General features: G+C 31.5%; 2 protein-coding genes across 2 annotated transcripts in view; one reads left to right on the plus strand and one right to left on the minus strand.

Annotated features, from left to right (window-relative positions):
• The window catches only part of LOC113400061 (allantoinase-like), a 153117-nt gene that overhangs the window by 109181 nt on the left and 27454 nt on the right, over positions 1–16482 (minus strand). The window lies entirely within an intron of this gene.
• Positions 1262–16482, plus strand: part of LOC113399815 (RNA binding protein fox-1 homolog 3) — a 70179-nt gene continuing 54958 nt past the window's right edge. Inside the window, exon 1 of the mRNA XM_064215641.1 lies at positions 1262–1391. The gene's annotated coding sequence lies outside the window, so the exon portion shown is untranslated. The remainder of the gene's footprint in view (positions 1392–16482) is intronic.

Genomic DNA, 16482 nt, shown 5'->3' on the forward strand with positions numbered 1-16482 from the left:
GTAACTCTTTTTTTGGGGCAATGTATACGTTTTTACAACAGGATCCCAGAAAGCGTTCAAAAATATTCAATTGCAAAATTTAAAAGAATCTTTAAAGAGCGTTTGTGTGCTAAAGGATATTATAACATTAATGACTTTTTAGTTGATTGTACACCTTGGGAATGAGATGATCGCGTCCAGGCTTTTTCAAATAACAAAAATATGTTTATTATTATTTTACATGAAAACATGAAACCTATACTTGTGAAAATGAAAAATAAATAAAAAATATATCCCGCTGAGTTTCTTCCGCCGGTTCGGTTACTGCATTTTGAATCCGTAATATCTTCGAAAATATTCATTTAAATTCCATGCTATAGAGGGCCATATTGATGCAATGATTTTGCAAAGTAAGCGAAAAAAAAATTGTTTATTTACGACATCACATTAGAAACCTCTAAAATAGACAGTGTTTCTCTACTATATTATGCATGTATTCCTCTTGAATCACTCTATCAAAATCCGTTGCGAGGTTAAAAGATCTATAAAGAAGAAAAGCTTTGTTTTATACTATGTAGTAACTAAAAATTGCAGTCGAGGTGAATTAAACGTAAACATAAATAAATGTTTTTTTAATTTAACATATATTTATCCAACATTTTCAAATTTTATTCAAAGCTTTTTGCAATCGTAATTGTCGTCCGCAGTGTAGAGTACTGAGATGAAATTACAAGAAACTCTGTAGTACCTAATAGTAATGTGAATTTTAGTAAGTTATCAAAATAATGTTGTAATTATAAAGGTGTTTGTAATATGAAATAAATAGTTCACACCACTACTAATGTGTAGTGAGTTTCAAAACTAAAGACGTCAAATATGCTAACATTAATAAACTCTGAATATAATCTAAAGTATATAAACACAAACATATTTAATCGAATGGATTCATGCCTTCCATATTAATTATGACTGGTATTAAATTATTTTAAATAATAATTTCCATCATAATATCGAATCAGATCACCTTAACATGTACGTGTTATCTGCTTTTAAATCGTATAGCGGTACCGAAACCGATCGTATGATCTTTACATAAACGAAACGACGAGTCATTATATCATTGACCAAAATTTCAAAATGATTTCACACTTATTGTATTTTAAGATTGTTTAGAGAAGGAACACATTAGTGGTATACAAAGGCTCCGCAGGTGGGTCGGCGATTAATCACAGCGAGGAATTCGCGGCGGGGGCGGAGGTGGCGCGGCTGCCCTAGTGCCGCCTCGGAAGCCCGTCGCGGCGCACGCCCGCCCGCCCTCTGCCTCGCTACTCGCTACGCCACCACAACACATGGCCCGCGACAGACGTGACCCACAATAACACATACTTAGTCCCTACTTCGACTTCTTAAAGGTAAGATTATATTGTAATAGCTGCTGTTAATTAAAAGTTGGCTGATTTGGTTTATAAATTAAGTAGCTAATTTTTAATCGCTTGTTACCCTTTCTGTGTTATTAATTGAGAAGGGATATTGCAGTCTATTAATATTTAATTTAATTTGAACGATTTAGATACAGTAAGATAATTATTTATTGCTAAATTTATTTACATAGAGCAAAGCATAGGCATTGGCGGGAAATATGATAATCTATTATTATATATTTATATTATATCAAACACGTAGCTTTGTATGTGATATTAAACTTTTAATAATAATTTATAATTTTGTACACTACTTTCTAAATTATATTATATTTCATATAGTTTGAAAACTAAGTAGCTCCAATTACTCTCAGACTTTGTTTATATGTATGCAAATGAATAATTTAGTTGATATAGCGACTTGATCGTGTCTTAGGATTAATCAATTGCCATTGTAACTGTTTTTAAAAGTGGCGCATCGGACTTAAAAGTATGCAATTATTTCGCACTATTCAGAAACAAATATCTTTAGAAACCGGAGTGACCAGAGTTATTACAAGTAGGTAATTTATTTTAAGTAAAATTATAAAAACTTCATTTATTTAACACCGTAAAATATATTAATACATGAACATATTACAACTATTTATTAATAATTTGTAAATAATAAAATTTAGTAATCGTCATCTTCGTTGGTCATATAATATCAATTTTAATATTATTAGTATGTGAATGTAACAAATGTCTAACTGTCAACGTAATGATCTCGATAAGCCGATCTTTGGATAATCCAGAATCGTATTTCAGGTATTGCTTGTTGAGGCATATTCCATTTAAGGCGATTAATGCAATGTATTGTTGACGGTAACGGGATTGCACTCGTGATGCATATCGACGTGTGAAGGCGAAGCCTACCGTGTCTGCTTAATGCTGATGCATCACTTTCTGTGCCTGTGCGTCGTTTAATATGCACGATACTTGGCCAGGTTTTAATATCATGGGATATAATGCAACTACTTGCATATTTTGGTACGTTTAACTGTGTAAACTGACAACAAAACAACATAATAAATTTACGTAAAACCTGTATCTACTCGACAAAACTATTGATACTGTCAGTAATATGTTATTTAGTTTATATATACTCACTACGTTTATCGACGTCAAAAATAATTAACCATTGTAACTTGATTTTAATGAGAAATTCAGTTATAGGTCATTTGGTTGACATAATCGGATTAAAATTGACCAACCAGTTACTAAATAATTAGTGGTACTATTTACACATACCAACTGATCATAGTCTTCGTGCGTTACATAATATATAATACTATAAAATATAATACTTACATCCTTTTCTAATATAAACAGAGGTACATGTGGAAGATATGTACTTAACCTGAGATATTCAACCCGCTATGAATGAGACCACGTCGTTTGTTTACTTCTTGCGAACCGACTCACGTACCATGTATAACATAGGGCAAGGCAAGTTCTTATTGTGTGAAATATAGAGACTAAAATGCAACAAAATGTCATTGTGGTATAAAAAGGTAGAGTACACGAAGCTAATAGCGACAACGCTTAGTATTCTCCATACAAGGACTGACAACCCGATGCCGCTAACAAAACGTACAACGCCTTCCTAATCCATTTTACGAGGCATAATAGAAAAAAGGTAGAGAAAGATGAATAGTTATCGACTTTTGATATAAAAGCCCATAATCTGTACTACAATATCTACCTTCTTGTAAATTCTTGTGTCAGACATTTATTTTTGAAATCACGAATCGATTCGAAATTTTAATCATAAAAACCTTACTAGGTATTTAAATAGCTATCTAAATATATAAAAAAATATCGCTAGAAAACCTTAAGCAGTTTTTTAGAGTTACTTTCGGCGTTATACTAGCTCGATATTAATCTTAATTCTTATAAAAATGAATTATTTATGAAGTAAGAAGATTCATAAATCATACATGTATCTCTAACAGAATTCACTTTAAATACTGCAAGACAGATACAATAAAGTTGGAACAGGCAATAAGTTTGATCAAAGTTTGGTCATTTCGCAAAGTTGCTTATTAAACTATTCATTCTTGTCTTGCGAGTTCTCTTTATTGATAGTAACAATAATTAATTCATTTTCATAATTCATACTTAATGGCATTTTAAAAGGACTGACTAACAAATATACGACGCTGCCTTAACCGTAGACTCTGACAAGATGAAAGGGACATCCTAGGACTGAGAGACGATTTTTCAACTCCTAAGGGGTTAACCTTAGGGTAATAGTTTTTATGGAAGTTCGTCATTTTTGAAAGTAAGAAATATTGCAATCGGTATTTAGGCTTCTGTTTAAGTAAAAAAAAGCGGTTTAAGCTTTTTTAAGATTAATGACCCAAGAGTGTGAAATTGGGGACGAAAATTTGTATTGAAGTTCGCCTATTTCCAATGTTTAAAATAAGGAATACGGGATTTAGGCTTGGGTTTATTAATTAAGGACAGTCGTTTAAGCGTTTACCTTAAAGAGGCAAATTTGTTGATGAATTTTATATGGAAGTACGCTATTTTTAAGTGATAACTTCTTATTTGAGGGTAAACCGCTTCGTTACGTAACGCGTTACAGCGCTAGTCTGTTACGCATACGGCAGCGGTAGGCAGGCTCCTCCTTTCTCACTCTAACATATTTTATAATCAATAAAATATTTTATTAATAAATAGATTTCCTTACATTATCATAAGTAATAACTTAAGTTTTTCTCAAGTTTATCAATTTCAATATTATTTAATTTGTTCAACTTAGCTTAGTTTAAGTTATCATATGAATGAACTTCCGAAGATATTACAGATTTAAAATGCAGGGACCTAGCGGCTGTAAGATATTCTGTAGTATATTCATAATTAGCATTACACCCGTGCGAAGCCGGGGCGGGTCGCTAGTAGAATATAAAATTAAGTAGAATTACAGTTCACTGGACACGAGTAATATCGACGAATACCAATAAAAAAAACTATATTTTTTACTTAACCGAATTTTAAATGTTTGGGAGCTTCTTTATATTAACTTTATCATAACATAGATATGCCCGGAACACATTCCTTAATGTTTTCGTCGACGCTATGCTGTGATGAAAATATGGGCGCAACCGAAAATTACTAGACATTTAATAACTTGAAACGCAACATTTTGAACATCATTCAATTCTTTATTTTATAATTTTAAAATCATAAATGGTGTACACTATGTATAATATTTTGAGTGAAACGAAATGAGGCACAGACTAGACTCGTAGCGGCTTCGTAGCGGAATTTATAAATCTGTTTTTTACAATAACTCGTTGGCGTAGTTTTCCGCTGCGGACTGTACTCGGCTGAAGACCGGACTTGGTCAAAATACCACAATCGCCCCAACGACCTTGTAGATATCCATGCACTTTATCACGGTCGCTTGTTGGATTTGGTCGTTTGTATTTATGCAAGAAGCGTTTATATTCCTTTTTTTTAGGATCTTAATTGGATGGGGTCAAGGTCACGTTGGATCATCTAGTTATCGTTAAAATGGGACATTAAAATAAAAATCTATATCGATGTCGATAATTTTTAAAAAAGTACGGTATATTTTTATGTTTTATAATCATAGGTAACTATTGTCACCCGCGACTTCGGTCGTGTTTTAGGGTTTGATCGTCAAGTGTTAGGGGTAAAAAAGTTGAATTCCAGGTTTCATAACAAATTTCATCAAATTCGGTTCAGTAGTTTGACCGTGAAAGAGCAATAGACAGACTAACAAACAGAGTTACAATTGCATAATGTTCACATTTTAATGATAAATGAAATTCGTATAAACAAGATCTAATTGCTGATTAAACGCTAAATGTATGAGTAGTAGTAACGGATGGAATAATAATTACAAAATATATACAAATTAATAACATACAATAAACGCTTAATGCATAACGTGCTACGGGTCATAACAATTATTCCCTACAGTGCCATAAGAAATGCTTTTATTTAACTTAAAGAACTTTTCTCATAAAAAAATTATATATCGATGCTACATATTCGATAGCAAAATAAAACAGATTTTTTAAAACAATATAGTTTTTGTGAGACAGGTATAGAGAAATAGGTATCTATGAGCGAAAACACTTTAAAAAAAACATCATCGAGCGCTATGGCTAACTTAATTAGGATGGAGACCATTATAACTTGAACTCTGCTAAAATGGACATATTTAATTACGAATGACAACTTTTTTTAACGGTAGAATGTTATCTCATTTATTTACAGCTTCAGGTCCTGGGTTTTTCAGGCCATTTAACTGCATAAGTCGTAACTTTTACTAAAATATATCGATAAAATATGTTTTTCCAGAAAAAATCAAATTAGAAACAGTTTTTTGTCGTGGATTGTGGTACCAAGCCAAAGAAAAGGCATTCCCTTCACCGAAATGCTGGATATGTATAGATATATCCAGCATCAGTATTCAACACTTTCTTATTACGCGACCGCCTACCGCAATGTCGTTAGATAAATATTTTATAGACATAAATAATAATTTACATTGACAGCTTATAAATTATTTCTTGGATAAGTAACACAGCGTATAACTTTAAAAAATGTTGGAAAAATTAGCTTTATTTTCTAATATTTGTTGGCATAGATAGATAGGCCTAATGGAAAGTGGTCGCCCATAGACGTAGCGCCTTATGTCCCTTGTGTCTGTAGTTACATTGGCTTACTCTGCCTTCAAACCAAAACAAACACAATAATACCAAGTATTGCTGTTTGGCGGTAGAATATTAGAACATATATCGAATGAGTGGTACTGGTACAAAAGTGGCAAATATAATTAATAAAACATTAAACAACAACGAAATTTAATAAGTTTGTTTTAATTTAATTATTAATAACTTAATATTTATGAGATCACTTTATCTCAAATTAAAACTTTAATGGTTAGTGTAAGAATATTCAAAGTTAATTTGTGTATAAACTTTCTTGCCTTACAATAAAAATAACAAAGGGCTTAAGGTGTACAGTGTTAACCAGGCGAGATTAAAAACAATTTCTAGGAAAAACCACGCTGGCCTTTGTTTGTATAGAATGAAACTGTAATGAACAGTAAGGTCAAGGTGACCACGATATAAACATAGTCATGATTTAGTTAGGAAAAATGCAAATTGGCCCTTTAAGTATACTCATAGATCTTCAAAGAAACCAAATCAATTGAAGTTAATACTTTAATGCATACGTTTGGTCTGGTATTAACTTTAAATTTCGATTTTATCATAATTCGTCAGTTTTAAAAGTTTTATTTCTAATTTACAGTTATTATTTTTATTTGTCTTCTAGGCGAAAAATTAAACAGCCCTATCACTAGTGGAGGTAACAAGTTTCAATGGAATGTTACTTTTAAAAATGCTTTTGCAAGATTACTGCACGGAATGTTTCAACTGCAAAGGGTACAAAGATAGAGTTTGGAATTAAGGAGAAGTATTTTTGCTGCTTCAGCATTTGATGATCTTCGATTGCGATCTACATGTACTATCACTGTGCCATCTTAGCTCAGCCAGATTGGAAAATAGACGCATATTGCTAATATTAAGTAGATAATGACTACCAAGTAGCAAGTCCAACTTATTTCATTTGTTTATGTTAGGTTTATTAGGTACATATTTAAGGTTAATTTAGTACTACAGCAGAAATACTTAGAAAATACCTACATAATGAATACGTGAAGCAATCACTTTGTCTCCTTTTTTTACCAAAAAGAGGCGCAAGGAGGTGTATGCAATTTGACACTATTAAAGTTTATGTGGATAAGGAGTGCAGAAAGCCAATAGTTTTAAAAAATATGCCTTAGAAATACATTAAAATAATAAAAAAAACATTACAATTATTACGATAGTTTTAACACTTTTATTAAAAAGTTTATCTAAAATTCGTTTTTATGAAACATTCATAGTTTACGTACTCGTATATACTGCCAATGACAACACACGTCGTGTCGAAGATGAATTTTTACATTTGATTTTTTTATTATTGTAGCGCCAAGGTATCGTCCAGTTGAGCCTCATTTTTCCTACGTAACTTTCAAATCAACGCATCTAATATTTTAGTAGCAATGAATTACGGTCGAAATTCGACCAATGAGCGACCACTAGTAATAATAAATACGTAAAGAAAATTTAATGTACATTGAATTATCACAATACTTTTGTTTAAAGGATCTAGTTGACGAATTAGAAGTTGAGTGATCAAGCAAAGGTGACTTGTACAACACTCTATTCTATCTAAGTGTAGACATCTTTTATTAACCAAACCGTCTGATATGAGCAGATTTATTACAAATTTATCCTCAAGGAAAATATAAAGAGACAGCGAGATGTTATAATAAAAGTTTTATATTGTTCCTTATTAAATATTTGATATCGTAGAACTTTGTCTAACTCGTGTTAGTACCTACTGCAGATATTGGTTTGGTCATTGACTTGGTCTTGAATTTGGACTAGGTCCCTAGGGTTTGACCGCATTATAATTAGATAATTTATAACTATTTCACAAATACCTAATTCGTGTAATTATAAAAACTTATTTGTAACATATGCCTACATCTGTATACAAAGTATATTGATAGAGCAAGTAAAGAAAATTATTATATATAATATTCCTGGTTTAATTAAAATCGGAATAGTACGAAAATCTGCACACATATTGGACTCGCACTTGACTATTATAATTTATCTTACTTAAATTTTTATTTGGAATTTATTGTAATGGGTCCGATTAGAAGAGGTCCATAATTAATAAATTAAAACAATATTTTTAAGTTAAAACTTCTTTAGGCGCGATGAATGAGTTTTGTTAGAGGAAAATCTTCTGAGCTCTCGTCACCAACATGACATCTGAGTATGACGTCTTGCACTGTTCATCATAGTTTTAAGTTTTCACTTCTATTGGCCGTCCCCATGACTTCCTATGTTTTTTTTATATTTTACGAATTCAATTTTTTATTTTAAAATAATGTCTTTAATCTGTATGGATGTGTTTGGTTATGTGTTATAAATTTAATATGTTTACGTATGGATATGATGATACTAAGCTTCGTTTAAATAAGAATGATGATTTTAACTCCAATCTGATGTCGAAATTCTTTTATGGTTGATAAAACTGCATAAAGAGTTGTTGAATATTATCAGCAACGTTTTCAAACAGAATATTGATAGTTCGTTTACATTTCCACACGTTATGACGTTGAAAACATTAGCCACATTTTCATGTGATCGTAAATATTCTAAGCTGCAACAGTTGAATTTTCTGGAAAATCACGAGAGAATCGAAGGTTATGTTATCATATCATATCACATAAATATACAATGCGAGCAGTTCCCCTGAGAGATACGAACCACTTGGTCGTGTCGCTATGCCCTCTCGTAACTTGTACAATTCATATTTGTTTTCATATTTTATTTACGATCGACTTCATCGTACGCGCCTTTGTTGTATTTTTTCGCAATAAATAAAAATGATTTGTTAGATTTAAAAGAAACCACTATCTCATATTTAAAAAATTGAAAATTTAACTTCTACAATATACTATTCTTTGAATTGAATTGATGTTTTTTCAGCTCGACACTTTAGTCTTATCATTTATCTTGCTAACATGCCTTCCACTCGACCATGCTTTATAAACTCAAAACTATTTAAGAAATTAGTGTAAACAATTCTCATGTACTTTTACTTATCTGACTGGTTCTGTTAATTTATGGGTTGATCTGATGAAGTTTAAGATTTAGACGATGTAGCGCGCCTCTATTTTACGAAACAACAAATTTTCAAAAGTCTCAGGGCCTGTATGCTTAAGCTATGTGTAGATACTATACTGTGACACGGACCAGGACACCGCCCACTTTACGTTGGAGGCGTGCTCCACGTGGAACACGAGGATGCAGATCCTCGTTGAGGTTGGATGAAAACTCTCCCTGCAATCGCTCGTGGGGCTTAAAAGATAGGGCGTGATCCCAAGGACGCTTGAGGTGGGGTTCTCACGTTCTATTTCAGACGGTCCTGAAGAGGACGGCAGCTGGGGTGGCCTGGCACTGCCGTACGCGCTCTCCAGGAGTGACGGGAGGCGAGATCACCTTAGCTCCCCGAATGGGAGAGGCCACGGATGCGTTATATCAACATGATCCCGCAGCCTCTCCGATCCGTATCGAGGACGGCTGTCGCAGTGATTTTAGTGGGGTGGGTATTCTACATACCCCGGTTTCCCCTCCAGGGGCTCGTATTACGGTGTTACCTTTCTGAAGGTGTCCACATCGTAAAAAAAATATGTTGATACTGAGTCAATCTTGTCATTATTGCCTTCTTCGGCAAATTCTTTCAAATTAATTTTGAGCCAGTTCTACTTAATCAATTGAACTGAAATGTTATATATTTTGAGAAATTGTAAGGTTCTTATAATCGTTTAATAATGACGGATCGGTGATTACGTATTTTATAGCAACTTAAAGTTGTAAGAGTAGCATTTAAAAATTTACTTTACAAATTTCGACACAAACAAACATGTTGTCTTTAATAACGATTTTTGGCATTAGTTTGTGACAAAATATTCCCCATTCATGCTTTACGACTGTAGTTAGCGATGATCCCAATTTTTTATACCAGCATTTTAATTGCTTTTTTAGGATTTTCAGCTACGCTTATGACGAATATCATTGCAATCTGTTTCCCTTTTCTCTTTGACCTCGGTCTGACGCATTGGCATCAGCTGTAATGTTTTCAGGCGACTAGATTTTTTGGTATTTCTTTTTAATGTACATTTACAGCAATTTAATAATAGCTTTTACATTTTCAGTTAAAGATTTTAACTGAAAATACAGTCTACATAAAATGTATTAGATCGATTGAATGTCGGATGCTTTTGACTATTTTGTGTTCCTTTGAACAGATGTATAAATATGGACATTTACATTAACAGCCTGTAAAATTCCCACTGCTGGGCTAAGTCCTCTTCTTCCTTTGAGGAGAACATTTGGAGCATATTCATATAATATATACATATATCTGTTTTTTGTGTTGATATATACATATTTCAATAAACGTAGCTGCAAAATGTTTTGCCAAAGCTATAACTGAAATGAGGATACCTGTATAAATATTGATGTTAACCAATACAACACATCAAACTCAGAAATATCGGATGTTTATTTTTCTTCCATTTATTATATAACATTGTATATCTGTTCGTGAAATTGGATTCTTGATTTGAAATTTACGAATAAATGAATACCTAAGTATACAATTCCTAATATTATATTAATAACATTATTAAAATTAAACTTGTTAAAGAAATTACGAATCGTTGAAACGAATTACAGTATGCCGAGATAGTTCATAGTTAAACTTATTTTGAAAACCATGTAAACAATATAGTTTTGATTTTTTTCAAATAATGTTAAACATCAAAATTTATAAATAAACAGCCACGACTGCTCACCTGACGCTTATTATTAATTATCTGTTTATTCTCTATTGTACAAATAATCCTATTTTAATTATTTATTTAACGTTAAAACAAAAAAAATATGTTTTCATCCCCATTTGAAGAAAAACGTCGGACTTATAGAACGGTCTTCTTTATCCTTCGATGTCATATGTAACAAAATTAGTCATCGTATTAAATTAATGTATGTAATATAATATGTTATTACATAAACACGCGCGAGGTTTCTATAGCTACATGAGAACTGATATTGAAGCTTCTCAAAGTTAACACTAGTTATATGGATATAACGTTAATTAATTATACGTGATACATTGACTCGTCATATCTTGTCTCTAATTATCTAAATTCTTTTAACATCATTGCATTGTCTCTTTATTTATATGTTGTGAACAATTACCAGATATGATTCGTGTGCCAACTATTGTATTTCACCAGAAACCTTAATCTTATGAACACAAAACATATTAACACTACTTTTTATATATAGAGTATTTTGGCAAACTTTTTTTCAGTAAACTCCTCCTAAGCGGTTGGATTCATTTTGATTAAGGTATCGGTGCTTGAGTTGGTCCTTGAATGGCTTACATTGGACCCGGTTGAAAGCGCTGCGATTGGGAAGTAAATAAACTGAATTCCTAAGAAGGCAGAACAGGCCTTATAGTCAAACAATAAAACAATCATACCGAAATCATATAGATTATTATATACAAATATTATTCGAGTCATACGGAACTAATAAATATTTGATGTTTTAATATTATAAAAAATATATAGTAATCGAAGCTATACTTAATTACATAAAATAAATTAAAGACATTAATGGTAATATTGATAGTTCATTTAAAAATAAAGTTTGTTAAGTAATTACAAATCAATTGTGGTATAGCTTAACAAGCTGTAGGTTCTGATTCTTATATCGCACTAAACTACAAGTGCTTTATTCTAGAAAATAAAGCAGTTGTATCTGTTAATACTTTTACTGTAAACCAGGTATAAACTTCTGTGTATGATTTCAACAAATTGCCTGATAATGGCCAAAGATTATTTTTATGTGTAATAATATCAGGAAGTATGAATATGATAAATTATATCTTTGACCGCAACATGAGAAATTTATCATTAAAAGAGCTTCACAACTTCCCGTCATTATTTCTGTATACAAGCGAAAGTTAGAAAAGAGGTGCTTAGCGTCGAAGGTTTGCTTTATTCCACATAAAATGTTTTTTGGGCAAAAAGGGTTTTTTTTTCTATCCCATAGAGAAACATTAACTCCGTGTCCATGTCCGAGTGGAGAGGTTTTTTGACAAAATAGGCCAGCAGTACCTTTTTCTCCTTTGTTTGTCAACCGATTTTATTTTTTTATTTTGTGGCTATTGATGAGTTTTAGTTTTAACAATAAAAAAGTGATGGAAATAACAGTAGAAAACAAGATGCTTGATACATGCAAAATCACATTTGTTTTCCTCAAATTTTCAATGAATATTGCTGTCGTAGGCCATATAGTCATATAACTGATTAAGAATAAAATGATTGTCAATCTTTGAAGATGATGATTGAAGATGATGAGTCAAGTTCAAAGAAAAAGAATATTTGCAAATTTGTGTTTTAATATACAGGGTTATTGGTAATTCGACGTATTCCCGTTAGGAGGTGATAGGGGTAACTATTTGCGATAATTTTAACCCCCATATGTATTATGCAAAAGTGAACCATTTTTGAGTTATCACGTTTTTTACATTTTTGAAAATAAGTCAAAAATGCAATTTCAAAAATTTATTAAAAAAATGTATCAATTAAAATCTATTTTTTTCTTTTGATTTATAAAAACGATTAAACACTGAATATTTTTCAATATTTAAACAAAATTTATCGGTCCAAATTTAAAAATGCGAGACGGAAAACGTTATTATTTCTATTTTTTCCCTCAAATAGGCCTGAAAAACAAAAAAAATCATTATGAAACTTGTTCTGCAGATTATTTTAAAAACATAATCGTTTAGTTAGCTTTCCGAAAATGTATAAAAACTAGGAATTTATTTCAAAGCAACCGAAATAAAATGTTCAGAAAGGACGCTGGTGGAAATTCGTATTCGAACATGACCGAATTCGTACAAAAGGTCGCTCTTTAAAATTCCCACAAAATTGATTTAAAATAATATCCAATGTAAAAAAACTTAGTTAAAATTCCATTTTCAAGGCTGAACACAGGGATAACTGCTTGTATTGTTACTTGTTTCACTAAAAGTCATTGACCCATTTAAGCTTTTTGAATGGCCTACCCATTCTTAATATATAAACGATATATTTATTTATCGTATACTTAATATATTCACGTATTCATTAGGCATGTTTTATATATATGTTTAATTTAAATAAAAAATAGAAAAAGGTTTTACATATTTGATTGAATGTACACTTTTCTTTAAAGTAAGGTACTCAAAGACAAATAATACTTTTAAGTAAACTACGCATGTAGCAAATTTTTTAAAGTCTGTTATAATCTTACTTCGATTATAAATGCGAAAGTTTCAATGAATGGACGTTTCTTACTCAATCACTTCAGAGCGGCTGAATGATAGATTATAGGTTGGAATAGCCATAGTTTACTTTTAATACCGGAAAAATGTGCGATTCCCGTGGGAGAGATTTGTTTTTGTTTTTCACAGAGCAAGGGATCAAAATGATTTTTAAAAACATAGTAGTAGATTCACCATCTGAAAAGTAATTTATTTAGAAGTAACAAAGGTTATATATTATCCCAGTAATATAAATACTTTAATCTGACAAAACTGTATTTGTAAATCAAGCCAGAAAAAAGCACTATTGAGCTGCTTCGATGTCCGTTATAAATAAATACGATATATGTAATACAAAAAACGGACATTAGCAAATGTAAAACACAGTCAGTGGAACCATATTTCTATCTTTTGATAAATAAGCTGTTAATATATGACTCGTTTTGCGTTGCAGTCCAACAATAAGTCTTGCTTATTGCCGGTTTCTTATCATTTAAAAATTTTGTATCTATAATTATGCACTATCAATAAAATAAAAAAAAGCTAAACTTTAAATGGCACAACAGCAGATTTAGGATAATTTACTTCTATATAGATATAGAAGTTAATATATATTTTTTATTATATAAATTCGATGATAAAATGAGACCACATCGCTTAGAGAAATAAAATAGAATGCGAATCCCTAAGATGATGACAAGGTGCTGGTTGGAGATGGCCCTTTCTGCGAAAGTGTCATGTTGCAGAAACAGGGTATGGGAGCGTGAAGAGAGTGCATTTGTAGACTTACTCCGCCGAAGAAGACAAGGGAGAAGGCGTCAACGCTATGCACACCTTCTCCCCATGCTTCAGCGCCGCTAGGAGTAGGAAGTTTCTCTATACTCCGGGGACCGTTCTAGCTTTATAGGCCGAATCAGGTAGGGCGGGGCGTCACGGTAACATGCGCAAGCGATCTCGCGATGACCTCGAAGAAGCGAAGTGAGTACCGTTACTTTTTTAGCGGGTATTCCGATACATTCAGCGCCGGTGTGTCTCACATTCCTCCATGTGGGGGAAACGCGAAAGAGCATTTTTCCACTGAGATAAAATAAGAGGTCCAAAAAATAATAACTGTGGCTGTATATACTCGTATCATTTTATTTATTTTTCTGCATGAACTTGACTAAAAAAATGTATGCAGCTTTGTAGGCCTTACCAACAACTTTACAAAAATATTACGCGTTATATTTAAAATATCGTATTTATATTTAAATATAGTTAACAATATAAGAAAGAAAAAGCGATGAACCTAAATTGGTGATGATAACACAACAGTAGGGGTTTTGTCTCAGAAAATGAGCGCGAGACGTATGTCAGAGAGGTATGAAGTACCGAGCTGCATTCTGTATGACAAAATTAGTGCATTCATATGTAACAAAGAGATGTTGTAAGTTTATAGTGGAGCATTTTAATAAAACAATCTGAAGGAAAATGTTTTTATTATGAATATATGCGAAGACACACTGATTTATCACTGCGAGCTGTCTCATCGATCATACCGGATTTGATAAATGTTAAACACTAATAAATTATATTTTTTTTAAATAATCTGACACTAGTTAAAAAATAAGGCTATTAATTTATTGATACATAAAACAGTCTAAAAAAATAAGATTACCAAGAAAACGAAATAAATTGGAACTTTTGTAGAAGTTGTAAAAAAAAGGCAATAATGTGTTCGAAATTTTTTAGATCATATTTAGCAAAGAGGTTAACTTTAAAACAAGTAATAACATGAAATGTGTAAAATATCTGATACCGAATTCTGAAACAGGATATTTTTGAAACGTTGATTCTTAGTTATTGTCTGTATTTTGTAAGCTATTATAAATCAATATTTTACACCTACGACGCGAAGCGGCGAGGCAGTGCTCCATTATCGCCGTAAAATAAAATTCACGTTTCACTCAGCTTTAATTATATGCAACATTTTTATATGGCACTTATATGATAAAAAATGTAAGTATATTTAGCAAAAAAGTTCTTACATATTTTATAGCTTATGTAAAATTTATTATTTTATTATTGGAGTCGTAATTGAATATGCATCGAGGAACTTTTTTGAAAATTTAATCTTAGTATATTGAATATTAAAAAAATATATCTCTTTAGCTATGGCGTTTTCTTTTGTACATTGATTGACACTAGATGAAAAGGCCAGTGTATTTACTAGAAATTTTGGAGAAGACCTTTAAATCATAATGTAGAGACTCGCTAAGTAACGATTTTGTGAAGTTGTGATTTTAAAGAGTTTGTCGCGTTCAAAACTTTGTATTAAATTTTTGTTAAGTTTACGCGGACAAAGACGCACGCGAGCAATGCTTAAATTAAAATCGTTTGATCGGTTTAGGTTTCTCGGTGTTAGTAAAACCACTTCATTAGAAAACTGTAGCTATAATTATTGAATATTAACAATCCAATATAGTTTCTCTAGATTCTGGACTGACCGTTCAATATTTTAAATACGATTTTAAAGCTGATAAAAATATTTTTAGAATATTAAAATTAAACAGAATTAAAAAGCATTATAATCATTTTCAACATGTAATAAACATCTATTAAAAATTATTATAAACTTTTATTATATGTATGTTTGTTTGTACAATAACATAAAAGCTAAAGTTTTTAAAATAGGAAGAAAATAAGTATGAATATTTATAACGCTAATTGTTGCGCAGAAATGTAACAATGTAATGAAATGAAAAAAATGTTGAGACATTTTTGTTTAATATAATTTAACATTGTAGTTATATACACATGTTTAATTATATACATTATACATACACCTATAATGTAGTTTAACAGGAATACTGTAACTATAGAAATGGTTTTCTCTCTTAACAACTTTTATTAGTGTTTCCTAGGGCTGGTACATTTCAATACAAAACGGTCCAATTTGTCATAACAACTTATTATCATCAATCTTCGTTCGAAATATCGACACATCATTGCTGGACTTAGGCCTTTTCTAGGGCACGCCGTAGCCCGAATTTCTTTCTGTATCTAGCTAGCC

This window comes from Vanessa tameamea, chromosome 8 (assembly GCF_037043105.1).
Source record: "Vanessa tameamea isolate UH-Manoa-2023 chromosome 8, ilVanTame1 primary haplotype, whole genome shotgun sequence".
NCBI lineage: Eukaryota > Metazoa > Arthropoda > Insecta > Lepidoptera > Nymphalidae > Vanessa > Vanessa tameamea.